This window comes from Cherax quadricarinatus, chromosome 78 (genome assembly GCF_038502225.1).
Source record: "Cherax quadricarinatus isolate ZL_2023a chromosome 78, ASM3850222v1, whole genome shotgun sequence".
In the NCBI taxonomy this organism is placed as follows: domain Eukaryota; kingdom Metazoa; phylum Arthropoda; class Malacostraca; order Decapoda; family Parastacidae; genus Cherax; species Cherax quadricarinatus.
The window spans coordinates 18504108-18522419 of NC_091369.1; the positions used below are offsets into that span (position 1 = coordinate 18504108).

At 39.5% G+C, this 18312-nt stretch overlaps 1 protein-coding gene across 2 annotated transcripts in view; it reads left to right on the plus strand.

Annotated features, from left to right (window-relative positions):
* The first annotated feature begins 1466 nt into the window (after positions 1 to 1466).
* LOC138855025 (zinc finger protein 271-like) overlaps positions 1467 to 18312 on the plus strand; it is a 30109-nt gene continuing 13263 nt past the window's right edge. The window contains exon 1 of one of the 2 annotated variants that reach the window (XM_070101746.1): positions 1467 to 1593. The gene's annotated coding sequence lies outside the window, so the exon portion shown is untranslated. The remainder of the gene's footprint in view (positions 1594 to 18312) is intronic. The other variant, XM_070101747.1, reaches the window with a different exon arrangement.

Below are 18312 nucleotides of genomic sequence, written 5' to 3' on the forward strand. Positions count from 1 at the left end.
CAAGTGTTACCAAGTACACCAAGTGTACACTTTATCACTTAGAATACACTTTTGTTGATGTAAATATAGGTGAGAGTGGTACACCGCTGGTCGTAATAAACACACTCAACTTCTCAAGGTCACACACTAGGCCCAGCTTCTGGAGTAGCAGTAAAGTTTCAGTCTGAACGAGAAAATGTATTAGAAAACACAGCAATGACACTAGGACAAGCAATTTAATTACGTAACCGTATTTAATAGTTCAGCAGTCCCTGGACCCATTATGTACCTCTGTAATCTTTTGACTACCGCCCACAGGATGGGTATGGGGTGCATAATAAACATATTAAACTAACTATTACTGGGAGTGCTTGAGGTTCCTAAACCTGTATTCCCTGGAACACAGGCGGGAGAGATACATGATTATATACACCTGGAAAATCCTAGAGGGACTAGTACCGAACTTGCACACGAAAATCACTCACTACGAAAGCAAAAGACTTGGCAGACGATGCAACATCCCCCCAATGAAAAGCAGGGGTGTCACTAGCACGTTGAGACCATACAATAAGTGTCAGGGGCCCGAGACTGTTCAACTGCCTCCCAGCATACATAAGGGGGATTACCAACAGACCCCTGGCAGTCTTCAAGCTGGCACTGGACAAGTACCTAAAGTCGGTTCCTGACCAGCCGGGCTGTGGCTCGTACGTTGGTTTGTGTGCAGCCAGCAGCAACAGCCTGGTTGATCAGGCTCTGATCCACCAGGAGGCCTGGTCACAGACCGGGCCGCGGGGGCGTTGACTCCCGGAACTCTCTCCAGGTAAACTCCAGGTAATGGGGGAGCGCTAAACCCATATTATTATACAGCGCATATGGGGGGGATGGAAGGCATTCAGGCTCAGTTCAGGGAACTGGAGCACAGATCCAATTTCCTAGATCAAGAGCCCCTTACCAGCATCTAGGAACCTCCCTTGAGGGGTAAGGTAAAGGAGGCAATCAGCATAGACAGTCTGTATGATTTTATTCTTTGTCTTAAGGTCTTTTATGTGTTCCAGAGCACTGAGTTGAGAAAGTAATAGAAGCTGATGATAGAGCATGATTAGATAATCGGGAGGGTAAATAGGTATAGTGATATCACAAGCTGTTATATGCCACTGAGGCGGGAAATGCTGTTGTTTCCGAGCTGTATAGTCCTTGTGGCTTAGCGCTTCTTTTTTGATTATAATGTTGTTTCCGAGCATGATACAGTTCATGTAGTCTGCTCAGCGGATTTCTAAGAACTGGGAAATGCCGGATGCTGACTTATTTGAGTGTAAGTGTCTGGTCCTGCCACTGTTCAGGCGTGAGGTCATCATGATCTAATTAGGTACACATTTTTCCCGTTTCCATTTTTAAATGAAACATTTTTATTTTTACCAATTCCCACAAAAGTTTGAGCAATAATTTTTTCCGTGACGCCTGGGCAGTACTACGTAAGTTTTAGTGACCCTCAAAACCCACAACAACAACAACGACAGACGTAAAGCTCAACAAATGTCTAACAATTTAATTATTTAAGGATCTCTATTATATGAATTTTTTTATATAATATACTGTGGAAACTTACTATGTAAGGTAAGGAGGAGCATAAATGTTTTTATGTTTATTAGGAAAAGTAGTTTTATCGTAGATAATGAACTGTATCAGAGCAAGATTATATTTGATTGAAAATGTAAGTTGAAGAAGGAAGTATTTATTTAGTCTTGTAAATAATTTGAAATTTTTGTAGTGGATATATATAGTCAAGTATATAGGATTTAACATGAAGTTAATGGCTAATATTTCTGCTGGAAGGGACAGGGGGTTATAGTTCACTGTTCCTCTGGGGAGAGAACTCTTGCCAGTTTGTGGCTCAGTTGGTAGCGTCCTCAGCTCACCAACTGGTTATGTTTCCTCACACCTACTGTCCCTGTTCACATAGCAAGAAGTAGGTACCTCGGTGTTGGTCGACTGTTGTACTCGCCTGTTTTTAGTTGATGGGGTTGAGTCACAGCTGTTGTGGGTCTCATCCTGGGAGAGAAAATTAAAGTACCAGTTTGATATAATACCAACAGTTCATAGTGATGCACTGACTTACTTTGGTTATCCTGGGTTACTAACCCTTTGGGTTAATAATCTTCAAAGTTCATTTTTATTACATAAATTCTGAAATATTAAGTGGGTTGTGCGACAGACCGTTATAAACCATACCCCGGCCGGGATTGAACTCAGAACTCCAGACTGTCGCGTTAGCCACTGGACCAGCTAGCCACAATAAGATTCGTCCAACTAGGTATATTTCTACACCATAGGAAGGTTAGCATAAGCACCACTGTGACCACAAATGCAAGTTTTTACAGACGAATCTCCAGCTAGCGTGGCCGTGACGAACTCTAGCTCAAGTCCCCTCACTGCCGTCAACATGACTCAAGAAATCGTAATGGCACGATTGCAAACAAACCATACTCCGGCCGGGATTGAACCCACGGTCAGAGAGTCTCAAAACTCCAGACCGTGGCTAACGCGATGGTCCTTGTGTTAAATAGTTATAGTTTTATTCTCACTTAGGTATGTATACTAACCCTTAGTGTTATTGTATTATTAAAAGTTAATCAACATAGAAACATATTTCGGTAAACCAATTATGATCACTTTAAGGATAAACAAAACATCACTATCTTTCCTAGTAAATAAAGTTTGGGTACATTATACGAACATAAAAGGTATAGGTCAGCATTAGGTTTAGGCTCACTTTTTAACTCGGCCCTTTACTTATTTGAAAATACGAACAACTGCTCTGAACCCTGGCAACAATACTTATCAGGATCAGGTTCTTGTGTGAGTTAATTAATAATTTATTTCTAAATATGTCCAATATTAGGTTGGTTTTGTCATTGACTTTATGGACCTAATCATACCTAGGGTTATTGCCCCCACAGATTGGTCCCAGACCAGATCAGGCTGTAGTTGTTGGCTGCACACAATCCAATGTATACATCACAGCCCAACTTTTCAGGAACTGACTTGAACTTTTCAACTTTACAAACTGACCTAGCCTAAAATAACCTAACAGGGATTGCAACCCTCTCAGGGTTATGCAACCCTCTCAGGGTTGCAACCCCTGCTCTCAAACTTTCTCTCAGTCAGAAAATTAAAAAGAAAAAACAAAATTTTCTTATAAAATAGTAGAGAATCTTTTTCTGAAGGTAATAAAACAAAAAGTACAGAATTTGATGAAAAAACTGATGAAATTATGATTTTGTGAATTTTGCTGTGTCAGCAATATTTCCGATTTTAAGCCAGTTCCATTGTTCATGTTGACCAAATTCTTAGCTGTTTCACTAGTATGTCTTCCATTTTGTTGACTGAGTTCAGGAAACTGCCCATTCAGTATAGCAGAGAATCTTTTTCTGAAGGCAATAAAACAAAACGTACAAAATTTGATGGAAAACCGATGAAATTATGCTTTTGCGAATTTCACTGTGCCAGCGATATTTACAATTTTAGATCAATTCCATTGTTTCAGTTGACCAAATTCTTAGCCGTTTCACTAGTATGTCTTCCAGTCTATCGATTGAGTACAAGAAACTGCCCATTCAGTTATTTAAACTACTCAGTAAAGTGATCAGAAATTGGTAATTTGGCCAATTTCACACAAAATTCAAGCAATGCCAATTTCAAAATAGGATCCCGAATAAACACTGCAGATATTCCTGGCACTAAAACAACATCTCCTCTGTTCATTAGTCATCTCCCCAGGTCTCTCCTATATTATGCTTGTTTTCCATTTTGAATTTTTATTCACAGAAAACATAGAATATTTACTTTTATGCAGACTACTGCATTATTGTATTAATTGTATAAATAATGTGCATTCATAAATGCATATTAGTGGCAGAATCGACACATATTGGATAAGTGACATCATTTGTGTACTCTAGAATGTCGGCAAAAATCGAATATTTCCTCTGCTTTGAGTTTAATTTCAAGCTACTTTCAGTCTTGAAACCAATCAGAATCATGTCTATTTCTGTAATATATCTTCCATTCTATCAAAAGAGACCAAAAATCTGAGAAAACCATATGAAAATACACCACAAAGTTGCTGTTTTAATCCTAAAACAAAGCTGCAGTTTTTTTTCTCATGTCCTGCATGCTGCAGGATTTTTTTTTATATGGTGCACACTTATTGCAGGTAGTAGGTTGGTAGACAGCAACCACCCAGGGAAGTACTACCGTCCTGCCAGATGACTGTGAAACAAAAACCTGTAACTGTTTTACATGATGGTAGGATTGCTGGTTTCTTTTTCTGTCTCATAAACACGCTAAGATAACAGGGATATCTTGCTACTCCTACTTACACTTTGGTCACACTTCACAGACACGCACATGCATATATATATATACATACATCTAGGTTTTTCTCCTTTTTCTAAATAGCTCTTGTTCTTTTTTATTTCTTCTATTGTCCATGGGGAAGTGGAAAAGAATCTTTCCTCCGTAAGCCATGCGTGTCGTATGAGGCAACTAAAATGCCGGGAGCAATGGGCTAGTAACCCCTTCTCCTGTATACAATTACTAAAAAAGAGAAGAAGAAAAACTTTATAAAACTGGGTTGCTTAAATGTGCGTGGATGTAGTGCGGATGACAAGAAACAGATGATTGCTGATGTTATGAATGAAAAGAAGTTGGATGTCCTGGCCCTAAGCGAAACAAAGCTGAAGGGGGTAGGAGAGTTTCAGTGGGGGGAAATAAATGGGATTAAATCTGGAGTATCTGAGAGAGTTAGAGCAAAGGAAGGGGTAGCAGTAATGTTAAATGATCAGTTATGGAAGGAGAAAAGAGAATATGAATGTGTAAATTCAAGAATTATGTGGATTAAAGTAAAGGTTGGATGCGAGAAGTGGGTCATAATAAGCGTGTATGCACCTGGAGAAGAGAGGAATGCAGAGGAGAGAGGGAGATTTTGGGAGATGTTAAGTGAATGTATAGGAGCCTTTGAACCAAGTGAGAGAGTAATTGTGGTAGGGGACTTGAATGCTAAAGTAGGAGAAACTTTTAGAGAGGGTGTGGTAGGTAAGTTTGGGGTGCCAGGTGTAAATGATAATGGGAGCCCTTTGATTGAACTTTGTATAGAAAGGGGTTTAGTTATAGGTAATACATATTTTAAGAAAAAGAGGATAAATAAGTATACACGATATGATGTAGGGCGAAATGACAGTAGTTTGTTAGATTATGTATTGGTAGATAAAAGACTGTTGAGTAGACTTCAGGATGTACATGTTTATAGAGGGGCCACAGATATATCAGATCACTTTCTAGTTGTAGCTACACTGAGAGTAAAAGGTAGATGGGATACAAGGAGAATAGAAGCATCAGGGAAGAGAGAGGTGAAGGTTTATAAACTAAAAGAGGAGGCAGTTAGGGTAAGATATAAACAGCTATTGGAGGATAGATGGGCTAATGAGAGCATAGGCAATGGGGTCGAAGAGGTATGGGGTAGGTTTAAAAATGTAGTGTTAGAGTGTTCAGCAGAAGTTTGTGGTTACAGGAAAGTGGGTGCAGGAGGGAAGAGGAGCGATTGGTGGAATGATGATGTAAAGAGAGTAGTAAGGGAGAAAAAGTTAGCATATGAGAAGTTTTTACAAAGTAGAAGTGATGCAAGGAGGGAAGAGTATATGGAGAAAAAGAGAGAAGTTAAGAGAGTGGTGAAGCAATGTAAAAAGAGAGCAAATGAGAGAGTGGGTGAGATGTTATCAACAAATTTTGTTGAAAATAAGAAAAAGTTTTGGAGTGAGATTAACAAGTTAAGAAAGCCTAGAGAACAAATGGATTTGTCAGTTAAAAATAGGAGAGGAGAGTTATTAAATGGAGAGTTAGAGGTATTGGGAAGATGGAAGGAATATTTTGAGGAATTGTTAAATGTTGATGAAGATAGGGAAGCTGTGATTTCGTGTATAGGGCAAGGAGGAATAACATCTTGTAGGAGTGAGGAAGAGCCAGTTGTGAGTGTGGGGGAAGTTCGTGAGGCAGTAGGTAAAATGAAAGGGGGTAAGGCAGCCGGGATTGATGGGATAAAGATAGAAATGTTAAAAGCAGGTGGGGATATAGTTTTGGAGTGGTTGGTGCAATTATTTAATAAATGTATGGAAGAGGGTAAGGTACCTAGGGATTGGCAGAGAGCATGCATAGTTCCTTTGTATAAAGGCAAAGGGGATAAAAGAGAGTGCAAAAATTATAGGGGGATAAGTCTGTTGAGTGTACCTGGTAAAGTGTATGGTAGAGTTATAATTGAAAGAATTAAGAGTAAGACGGAGAATAGGATAGCAGATGAACAAGGAGGCTTTAGGAAAGGTAGGGGGTGTGTGGACCAGGTGTTTACAGTGAAACATATAAGTGAACAGTATTTAGATAAGGCTAAAGAGGTCTTTGTGGCATTTATGGATTTGGAAAAGGCGTATGACAGGGTGGATAGGGGGGCAATGTGGCAGATGTTGCAAGTGTATGGTGTAGGAGGTAGGTTACTGAAAGCAGTGAAGAGTTTTTACGAGGATAGTGAGGCTGAAGTTAGAGTATGTAGGAAAGAGGGAAATTTTTTCCCAGTAAAAGTAGGCCTTAGACAAGGATGTGTGATGTCACCGTGGTTGTTTAATATATTTATAGATGGGGTTGTAAGAGAAGTAAATGCGAGGGTCTTGGCAAGAGGCGTGGAGTTAAAAGATAAAGAATCACACACAAAGTGGGAGTTGTCACAGCTGCTCTTTGCTGATGACACTGTGCTCTTGGGAGATTCTGAAGAGAAGTTGCAGAGATTGGTGGATGAATTTGGTAGGGTGTGCAAAAGAAGAAAATTAAAGGTGAATACAGGAAAGAGTAAGGTTATGAGGATAACAAAAAGATTAGGTGATGAAAGATTGAATATCAGATTGGAGGGAGAGAGTATGGAGGAGGTGAACGTATTCAGATATTTGGGAGTGGACGTGTCAGCGGATGGGTCTATGAAAGATGAGGTGAATCATAGAATTGATGAGGGAAAAAGAGTGAGTGGTGCACTTAGGAGTCTGTGGAGACAAAGAACTTTGTCCTTGGAGGCAAAGAGGGGAATGTATGAGAGTATAGTTTTACCAACGCTCTTATATGGGTGTGAAGCGTGGGTGATGAATGTTGCAGCGAGGAGAAGGCTGGAGGCAGTGGAGATGTCATGTCTGAGGGCAATGTGTCGTGTGAATATAATGCAGAGAATTCGTAGTTTGGAAGTTAGGAGGAGGTGCGGGATTACCAAAACTGTTGTCCAGAGGGCTGAGGAAGGGTTGTTGAGGTGGTTCGGACATGTAGAGAGAATGGAGCGAAACAGAATGACTTCAAGAGTGTATCAGTCTGTAGTGGAAGGAAGGCGGGGTAGGGGTCGGCCTAGGAAGGGTTGGAGGGAGGGGGTAAAGGAGGTTTTGTGTGCGAGGGGCTTGGACTTCCAGCAGGCATGCGTGAGCGTGTTTGATAGGAGTGAATGGAGACAAATGGTTTTTAATACTTGACGTGCTGTTGGAGTGTGAGCAAGGTAACATTTATGAAGGGATTCAGGGAAACCGGCAGGCCGGACTTGAGTCCTGGAGATGGGAAGTACAGTGCCTGCACTCTGAAGGAGGGGTGTTAATGTTGCAGTTTAAAAACTGTAGTGTAAAGCACCCTTCTGGCAAGACAGTGATGGAGTGAATGATGGTGAAAGTTTTTCTTTTTCGGGCCACCCTGCCTTGGTGGGAATCGGCCGGTGTGATAATAAATAAAAATAAATAACTTATTGCAATGACCAATATTCTCATATCTAGGCCCAAATTTACCGACTACTGCTTATCTGAGCGAGCTGAGCTCATGGCATAGTACTAAGGGACCGACCTGGGCTTGAAAGCCGTTGAACGGGACTTGCCCTGAAAGGGCACCAGTAAATATGGATCTGCCATGTCTGTGTATGTTCATAGCATCTTTGCTAACATCTCTGCTTTTCCAGATGTGTCACATGACACATCTGTGGAGTAGGGTATCACATGCACCCTACTCTACATTGCACAAATCTCCTTAACCCTTTAAGGGTTGACAGGCCCTCTCCGAGACTCGTTCTCAGGGTCGGCCAAATTTAAAAAAAGAAAAAACAATTTTCTCTCATGAAAAGATAGAGAATCTTTTCCCGATCATAATGACACCAAAAGTTTGAAATTTAATAGAAAACTTATGGAATTATGCTCTCGCGAACTTAGTGGTCTCGTCGATGTTTACGCATCAGCGATTTTGCCCACTTTGAGCCCCATTTTCGGCCAATTCCACTGTACTAGTCGACAAAAAACATGAATATTTTGCTAGAGCTCCATTTTTTCTATCAAATGAGTGCAAGAAACCACCCATTTATCAATTTCAGCTATCCAGTACAGTGGTCAGAATTTATCAATTTTGCCAATTTCACACAAATTTCAAAGGATGCCAATTTCCAAATAGGGTCCAGAATAAACAAGAAAGACATTCCTGGCACTAAAATGACATTTCCTCTGTTCATTAGTCACGTCTCAAGGCTCCTCTTATATTCTTTTGCTTTCCACTTTGAATTTTTATTCTCACAAAAAAAAAAAAAAAAGATTTACTGTTATGCAGACTACTGCATTAGTGTAAAAAATGGTATAAATAATATTGGCGCAATTGTGAATGAATATTAGACACACCAGTTGACGAGTATTGGACGCTTGGCATGATTTGTTTACTTTTGAACTTTGGTAAAAATCGAACATTTCTGCTACTTTGAGCTCAATTTCAAGGTACTTTTCATTGTAAAACCAGTTAAAATCATCTCCATTTCTGTACTATGTCTTCCATTCTATAAAATGAGACCAAGAAAACTAGAATACAACAATAAATACCATACGAAAATACAGTGCAAAGTCGCTGTTTTATTCCAAAAAAACGCTCGGTTTTTTTTCTCATTATGCACTGTGTGCTGCAGGATTTTTTTTATACTGTGCACACTGACCACATAGACCCATTCTTTCATATGTAGGCCTACCAGCTTTCTCCCACTAGATTTGAGGGCGCTAGAATTTAGATGTACTAGTACGTCAAAAGCCCTGGGTCGTAAGCCATACTAGTACGGCCGAAACCCTCAAAGGGTTAATCTCTGAAGAAGGCATCTCCTTCCCTCTCTCTTCCTCCTCCTCCTGAAGCAAGTTCCTCAACTGTGGTCTGTTGCTGTTCCAGTTGAAGGTGTTGCAGCTCTTCATTGGTTAGCTCTTCCCTGTGGTCCTCCACCAACTCTCTCACATCCTTGCCACTCACATCTAGCCCCATGAACTTCCCCAAAGACACAACAGATTCCACAGCAGACATAGGGTCATCAGGGTCAGCCTCAAACCCTTCAAAATCCTCAAGGACACATTCTGGCCACAATTTTCTCGAAAAAGAGTTCAAAGTCCTGGAAGTCACTCCCTGCCAAGCCTTACTTATAAGGCTTATGCAGTTGTAGATATTGAAGGATTCCTCCTGCTTGACAAAGCTCCTGGAGAGCGAAATGTTGTCACAATAAAATGTTACATTAGTTGCATTTGTGTCCTTTTACTTAACATATTGGGGAGATCATTGATGTAGATGAGAAAGAGGAGTGGGACTAGGACACTACCCTGGGGCACTCCAACAGCTACAGGCTGGATAGTGGAGTTGACGCCATTTGCATATATAGTAGGGCCCTGCTTTACAGTGTTTTGCTTTACGGTGTTCCGCTAATACGGTCATTTCAAATTATGACCAAAACTCGCTATACTGCTCTCCCCACCTGACTTTCTAATACGGTCACTGCGCCCCACCCGGTTTGTTTATATTCTCTGTGAGATCCAAGCACTAAGTCTCTCAATTATGTCTGGAAACAACAAAATTTCAAGTGTTTTTAAAAGTTATTTCATATTTTATATATACTCTGATAATTATACTACTTATGTATACCTGTACCTAAATAAACTTACATACTGTGCTGGCGTGCAGGTACACATTAAAATCAGTAAGATTGCCTTATGTCTCAAGACGTCATATTAATAATGATAATAATAATCATCGAGTCTCATTAAATGTCGTATATTACGTTAATATACATACTATTTTCTTTAATCCATCTATGATATTTTTTCAAAATTATATAATAAACACAATGCATAACATATAAAGATGATAAATACACCCCTCAGTAGAATAAATAAACATAAATGTGAGATGTGGTAGCAGACGACTTGCACAAATAACGCCATATTAGAAATAATAATAATCACCGAGTCTCATTAAATGTTGTATATTACGTTAATATACACATTTTCATTAAGCCATCCATGATATTTTTTTCAAAATTATATCATAAACACGATACATAACATATAAAGATGATAAATACACCCCACAATAGAATAAATAAACATAAATATGAGATGTGGTAGCCAGATAACTTGTACAAGTGATGGCAAGAATGACATTTTCTCTAGTCTAACATAAGAGAAAATGTGTTACTGGGGGTAACTATAGAAAATTATTCCTTTCGTATGTATGTAAGTTTATTCAGGTAAACACAAATACAGTTACATAGATTATCATACATAACAGCATACGTGTAGAGAACCTAGGATAACCCAAAAAAGTCAGAGTGACTTATTTCCATTGCCTTCGCTCAGAGCATCATTTCTTCTAAAAATGGTGTTACATGAGAATGGGAGTGTTCTTCTTTATTTATTCTACCGTATCAATGTAGAGACAACTTGTATACAATGTAACTTGTACACAAACCAGACGTGTACACTTTGTTTGTTTACAAAACTTACGTTCGCTTGGTTTGTTTACATAACTCTGTGCCTGTCCTCCCTCATGTACTGACTCACTCTCTCACTCTCTCACTCTCACTCTCTCTCACTCTCTCTCACTCTCTCTCACTCTCTCTCACTCTCTCTCACTCTCTCTCACTCTCTCTCACTCTCTCTCACTCTCTCTCACTCTCACTCTCTCTCACTCTCTCTCACTCTCTCACTCTCTCTCACTCTCTCACTCTCGCTCACTCTCACTCTTCACTCTTCACTCTCTCCTCTCTCTCTCTCTCTCTCTCTCTCTCTCTCTCTCTCTCTCTCTCTCTCTCTCTCTCTCTCTCTCTCACTCTCTCACTCTCTCACTCTCTCACTCTCTCACTCTCTCACTCTCTCTCTATCTCTCTCTCTCTCTCTCTCTCTCTCTCTCTCTCTCTCTCTCTCTCTCTCTCTCTCTCTCTCTCTCTCTCTCTCTCATTTATTCATTTTATCTCATTTACTCACTCCTGACCCTACATTAAGACTACAAATATTTTAAGGTAAGTAATGAGTTAAAGGTAGTAGGTTGGTAGACAGCAACCACCCAGGGAGGTACTACCGTCCTGCCAAGTGAGTGTAAAACGAAGCCTGTGATTGTTTTACATGATGGTAGGATTGCTGATGTCTTTTGTCTGTCTCATAAATATGCAAGATTACAGGCATGTCTTGCTACTTCTACTTACACTTAGGTCACACTACACATACATGTACACATTTATTTATACACACTCATCTGAGTTTTCTTTGATTTTATCTTAATAGTTCTTGGTCTTATTAATTTTCCTTTTATATCCATGGGGAAGTGGAATAAGAATCTTTCCTCCGTAAGCCTATGCGTGTTGTAAAAGTCAACTAAAATGCCGAACAATGGGCTAGTAACCCCTTTTCCTGTAAAGATTACTAAAAAGAATAAGAAGAAGAAAATTGTCAAAGTGGGAAGTCTGAATGTGCGTGGATGTTGTGCAGATGATAAGAAAGAGATGATTGTGGATGTTATGAATGAGAAGAAGCTGGATGTCCTGGCTTTAAGTGAAACAAAGCTGAAGGGGGTGGGAGAGTTTCAGGAGAGGAATAAATGGGATTAGGTCAGGGGTTTCAAATAGAGTTAGAGCTAAAGAAGGAGTAGCAATAATGTTGAAGGATAAGCTATGGCAGGAAAAGAGGGACTATAAATGTATTAATTCAAGGATTATGTGGAGTAAAATAAAGATTGGATGTGAAAAGTGGGTTATAATAAGCGTGTATGCACCTGGAGAAGAGAGAAGTGTAGAGGAGAGAGAGATTTTGGGAAATGTTGAGAATGCGTGGGGAGTTTTGAATCAAGTGTGAGAGTAATGGTGGTTGGGGATTTTAATGCTAAAGTGGGTAAAAATGTTATGGAGGGAGTAGTAGGTAAATTTGGGGTGCCAGGGGTAAATGTAAATGGGGAGCCTTTAATTGAGCTATGTGTAGAAAGAAATTTGGTAATAAGTAATACATATTTTATGAAAAAGAGGATAAATAAATATACAAGGTATGATGTAGCACGTAATGAAAGTAGTTTATTAGATTATGTATTGGTGGATAAAAGGTTGATGGGTAGGCTCCAGGATGTACATGTTTATAGAGGGGCAACTGATATATCGGATCATTATTTAGTTGTAGCTACAGTTAGAGTAAGAGGTAGATGGGAAAAGTGGAAGGTGGCGACAACAAGTAAGAGGAAGAAGAAAGTGTATAAACTAAGGAGGAGGAAGTTCGGGTGAGATATAAGCGACTATTGGCAGAAAGGTGGGCTAGTGCAAAGATGAGTAGTGGGGGTTGAAGAGGGTTGGAATAGTTTTAAAAATGCAGTATTAGAATGTGGGGCAGAAGTTTGTGGTTATAGGAGGGTGGGGGCAGGAGGAAAGAGGAGTGATTGGTGGAATGATGAAGTAAAGGGTGTGATAAAAGAGAAAAAGGTAGCTTATGAGAGGTTTTTACAAAGCAGAAGTGTTATAAGAAGAGCAGAGTATATGGAGAGTAAAAGAAAGGTAAAGAGAGTGGTGAGAGAGTGCAAAAGGAGAGCAGATGATAGAGTGGGAGAGGCACTGTCAAGAAATTTTAATGAAAATAAGAAATAAGGAAAAATTTTGGAGTGAGTTAAACAAGTTAAGAAAGCCTAGGGAAAATATGGATTTGTCAGTTAAAAACAGAGTAGGGGAGTTAGTAGATGGGGAGATGGAGGTATTGGGTAGATGGCGAGAATATTTTGAGGAACTTTTAAATGTTAAGGAAGAAACAGAGGCAGTAATTTCATGCACTGGTCAGGAGGTATACCATCTTTTAGGAGTGAAGAAGAGCAGAATGTAAGTGTGGGGGAGGTACGTGAGGCATTACGAAATGAAAGGGGGTAAAGCAGCTGGAACTGATGGGATCATGACAGAAATGTTAAAAGCAGGGGGGATATAGTGTTGGAGTGGTTGGTACTTTTGTTTAATAAATGTATGAAAGAGGGGAAGGTACCTAGGGATTGGCAGAGAGCATGTATAGTCCCTTTATATAAAGGGAAAGGGGACAAAAGAGACTGTAAAAATTATAGAGGAATAAGCTTACTGAGTATACCAGAAAAGTGTACGGTAGGGTTATAATTGAAAGAATTAGAGGTAAGACAGAATGTAGGATTGTGGATGAGCAAGGAGGTTTTAGGAGTGGGTAGGGGATGTGTAGATCAGGTGTTTACATTGAAGCATATATGTGAACAGTATTTAGATAAAGATAGGGAAGTTTTTATTGCATTTATGGATTTAGAAAAGGCATATGATAGAGTGGATAGAGGAGCAATGTGGCAGATGTTGCAAGTATATGGAATAGGTGGTAAGTTATTAAATGCTGTAAGAGTTTTTATGAGGATAGTGAGGCTCAGGTTAGGGTGTGTAGAAGAGAGGGAGACTACTTCCCGGTAAAAGTAGGTCTTAGACAGGGATGTGTAATGTCACCATGGTTGTTTAATATATTTATAGATGGGGTTGTAAAGGAAGTAAATGCTAGGGTGTTTGGGAGAGGGGTGGGATTAAATTATGGGGAATCAAATTCAAAATGGGAATTGACACAGTTACTTTTTGCTGATGATACTGTGCTTATGGGAGATTCTAAAGAAAAATTGCAAAGGTTAGTGGATGAGTTTGGGAATGTGTGTAAAGGTAGAAAGTTGAAAGTGAACATAGAAAAGAGTAAGGTGATGAGGGTGTCAAATGATTTAGATAAAGAAAAATTGGATATCAAATTGGGGAGGAGGAGTATGGAAGAAGTGAATGTTTTCAGATACTTGGGAGTTGACGTGTCGGGCGGATGGAGTTTATGAAGGATGAGGTTAATCATAGAATTGATGAGGGAAAAAAGGTGAGTGGTGCGTTGAGGTATATGTGGAGTCAAAAACGTTATCTATGGAGGCAAAGAAGGGAATGTATGAAAGTATAGTAGTACCAACACTCTTATATGGGTGTGAAGCTTGGGTGGTAAATGCAGCAGCGAGAGACGGTTGGAGGCAGCGGAGATGTCCTGTTTAAGGGCAATGTGTGGTGTAAATATTATGCAGAAAATTCGGAGTGTGGAAATTAGAGAAGGTGTGGAGTTAATAAAAGTATTAGTCAGAGGGCAGAAGAGGGGGTGTTGAGGTGGTTTGGTCATTTAGAGAGAATGGATCACAGTAGAATGACATGGAAAGCATATAAATCTATAGGGGAAGGAAGGTGGGGTAGGGGTCGCCTCGAAAGGGTTGGAGAGGGGGAGGGGGTAAAGGAGGTTTTGTGGGTAAGGGGCTTGGACTTCCAGCAAGCGTGTGGACGTGTTAGATAGGAGTGAATGGAGACGAATGGTACTTGGGACCTGACGATCTGTTGGAGTGTGAGCAGGGTAATATTTAGTGAAGGGATTCAGGGAAACCGGTTATTTTCATATAGTCGGACTTGAGTCCTGGAAATGGGAAGTACAATGCCTGCACTTTAAAGGAGGGAGGGGTTTGGGATATTGGCAGTTTGGAGGGATATGTTGTGTATCTTTATATGTTTATGCTTCTAGACTGTTGTATTCTGAGCACCTCTGCAAAAACAGTGATAATGTGCGAGTGTGGTGAAAGTGTTGAATGATGATGAAAGTATTTTCTTTTTGGGGATTTTCTTTCTTTTTTGGGTCACCCTGCCTCGGTGGGAGACGGCCGACTTGTTGAGTAATGAGTGAACTGTATATGCATTTTATCACTCTGGGATGCTTAACCTTTTCAGGGTTTCGGCCGTAATAGTAAGGCTTACACACCAGTGTCCATGACGTACTAGTATGCCTAAATTCTAGCGCCCTCAAATCTAGTGAGAGAAAGCTGGTAGGCCTACATTTGAAAGAATGGGTCTATGTGGTCAGTGTGCGCAGTATAAAAAAAATCCTGCAGCACAGTGCATAATGAGAAAAAAAACTTTGACCGTGTTTTTGGATTAAAACAGCGACACTGCACTGTATTTTCATATGGTATTTATTGTTGTATTCTAGTTTTCCTGGTCTCATTTTATAGAATGGAAGACATAGTACAGAAATTGAGATGATTTTGACTGGTTTTACAATGAAAAGTACCTTGAAATTGAGCTCAAAGTAGAAGAAATGTTCCATTTTTACCAAAGTTCAAAAGTAAACAAATCATGCTATGCATCCAATACACGTCAACTGGTGAGTCTAATATTCTTTCACAAGTGCGCTGATGTTACTTATACCATTTCTACACTAATGCAGTAGTCTGCATAACAGTAAATCTTCTATTTTTTTGTGAGAATAAAAATTCAAAGTGAAAAGCCAAAGAATGTAAGAGGGGCGTGGGGACGTGACTAATGAACAGAGGAAATGTTATTTTAGTGCCAGGAATGTCTTTCTTGTTTATTCTGGACCCTATTCGGAAATTGGCATCTTTTGAAATTTGTGTTAGATTGGCAAAATTGCTAAATTCTGACCACTGCATTGGATAGTTGAAATCGGTAAATGGGTGGTTTCTTGTACTAATTCGATAGAAAAAATGGAGTTCTAGCGAAATAGTTATGATTTTTGTTGACTAGTACATTGGAATTGGCCGAAAATAGAGCTCAAAGTGGGCAAAATCGCTGATGCGTAAACATCGTCGAGACCGCTAACTTTGCGAGAGCATAATTCCATAAGTTTTCCATCAAATTTCATACTTTTGGTGTCATTATGATCGGGAAAAGATTCTCTATCTTTTCATAAGAAAAAATAATTTTTATTTTTTGAAATTTGGGGGACCCTGAGAACAAGTCTCAGAGAGGGCCTGTGGACCCTGAAAGGGTTTTTAAATATCATAGAATATATGTGTGGGTGGAATGGCCTGGTATGGTAGCCCGGCTGACTACCATACATACCACACTTGATTTCTTTCAATAAATAGTACTCATCTCACCTTAGATAATTCTACAAATATTTCAAGGCAAGTAATGAGTAAACTGTATATGCATTTTATCGCTCTGGGATGCTTAAATGTAATAGAATATTATGTGTAGGTGGGGTGGCCTGGTATGGTAGCTCGGCTGACTACCATACATACCACACTTGATTTCTTATGATAAATACTACTCATCTCACCCTAGATTAAGACTATAAATATTTTAAGGTAAGTAATGAGTGCACTATGTGTGTATTGTACTTTTTTACTGTGTTTTGATGCTTAGCTCTATTGCTAACTTAATAGTGTAAACCTGTATTTGTATGCATTTATAAGGGAAAAAAAGGGTGTTCCACTTTATGTCGATTTCCGCTTTACGGCGGTAGCCTGGAACCTAACCTGCCGTATAAGTGGGGCCCTACTGTACATACTGGTGTCTATTGTTAAGATAAAATTTTAGGTAATTGAGGGAATGTGCTCTGATGCCGTAATGATTTAGTTTTAGGTACAGGAGATTGTGGTCAACTGTATCAGATGCTTTTCATAGGAATGAAGAGCCCTAGAGAATATTAATTTTTATTGAGGGCTGTATATACAGTGGAACCTCAAAAATCGAACTTAATCCGTTCCAGGAGCTAGTTCTAAATTCGAAAAGTCTGAAATTCGAAGCAATATTTCCCATAAGAAATAATGGAAATACAATTAATCTGTTCCAGAAACCCAAAAATATTCACACAAAAAATACATTTTATAGAGATTAATTACAGTTTTACATACAACAAATACTATAGTTTTTAATTATGTATAGTAATACATATAAAATTAAAATTTTTTCTTACCTTTATTGAAGATTGGTGATGGCATCTGGAAGATAGGGAGGAGGAGAGAGGGAGTTGGGGTTAGTGTTTGGAAGGAGAATCCCCCTCCATGAGGACTTCAGGTAAAGCCCTCTCTGGGGTTACTTCCCTTCTGTCTTTTAATGCCACTAGGACCAGCTTGAGAATCACTGGACCCCTGTCTCACAAAATAACTCCACAGTCCTCTGTTTCTGGCGCCTCTTTAACATTTCCCTAAAATGGGACATGGTTCTGTTTCTCACTTTCTTTATCACAGGGGTGCCACTAGCAAGTTTCTTTCGGCCCATTGCAGCTTATTTCACAATCCCACAAGCACTAAACACAACAAAATAATCATAAAATGCGTGAATGAGAGCGCAGGTTAGTGTTCACTCAAGCATAAACAAAGCTAGACTGCTCATGGCGCCTGCGTGGGGACGTGGACAGAGCAGGCGGCAGACAGGTCCCGTACCCGGCGGTCCGAAAATAGGGGCGCGTTCGATAATAGGGACACAGTTTGTCCGAAAAAATGGTCCTATTTTCGAAACGTTCGATATGTGATACGTTTGATTTTTGAGGTTCCACTGTGTTAGTTCAAGCATTTGTATAATATCATTTGTACTTTTTTTTGGTCTAAACTCAGACTGGCAGGGGTTTAGTATGTTGTTGGATATAAGGTAGGAGTAAAGTCGTTTGTGTATTATTTTTTCAGATATTTTAGAAAGTAAGGGCATGTTTGATATAGGTCTATAGTTGTTCAAGTCAGTTGGATCACCTCCTTTGTGGATTGGGGTGACCCTTGCTGTCTTGTGTATAGATGGGAAGGTTGAGAATGCTACAGATTAAACATTGTTACAATAATGGATGACAGCAAATATGCAGCTTTTTTTTTATATATGAATGGTGGCAAGTAATCTAGTTCTCCTGCTTTGTTTTTTAATGATTTCATGATGAGTGAGACTTTAGTAGAATTAGTTGGAGCTAGATATAGAGTATTTGGGTAGTTGCCAGTGAGGTAGTCTTCCAGCTGGGTATTTGACCTAGGAATTTTACTTGCTTGCTTGGATCCTGCAGTAGAGAAGAAGACATTAAATTTGTTGGCCATGTATATAGGCTGTATGTGATGTTCATCTGGTTTAGTTAAGTTTATCTCTCTGTTTCCAGATGATTTCCTAGAGCCCAAAATTTTGGAGAGGGTTTGCCAGGTACTTTTCATACCACCTTTTTATCTTCGTAATAC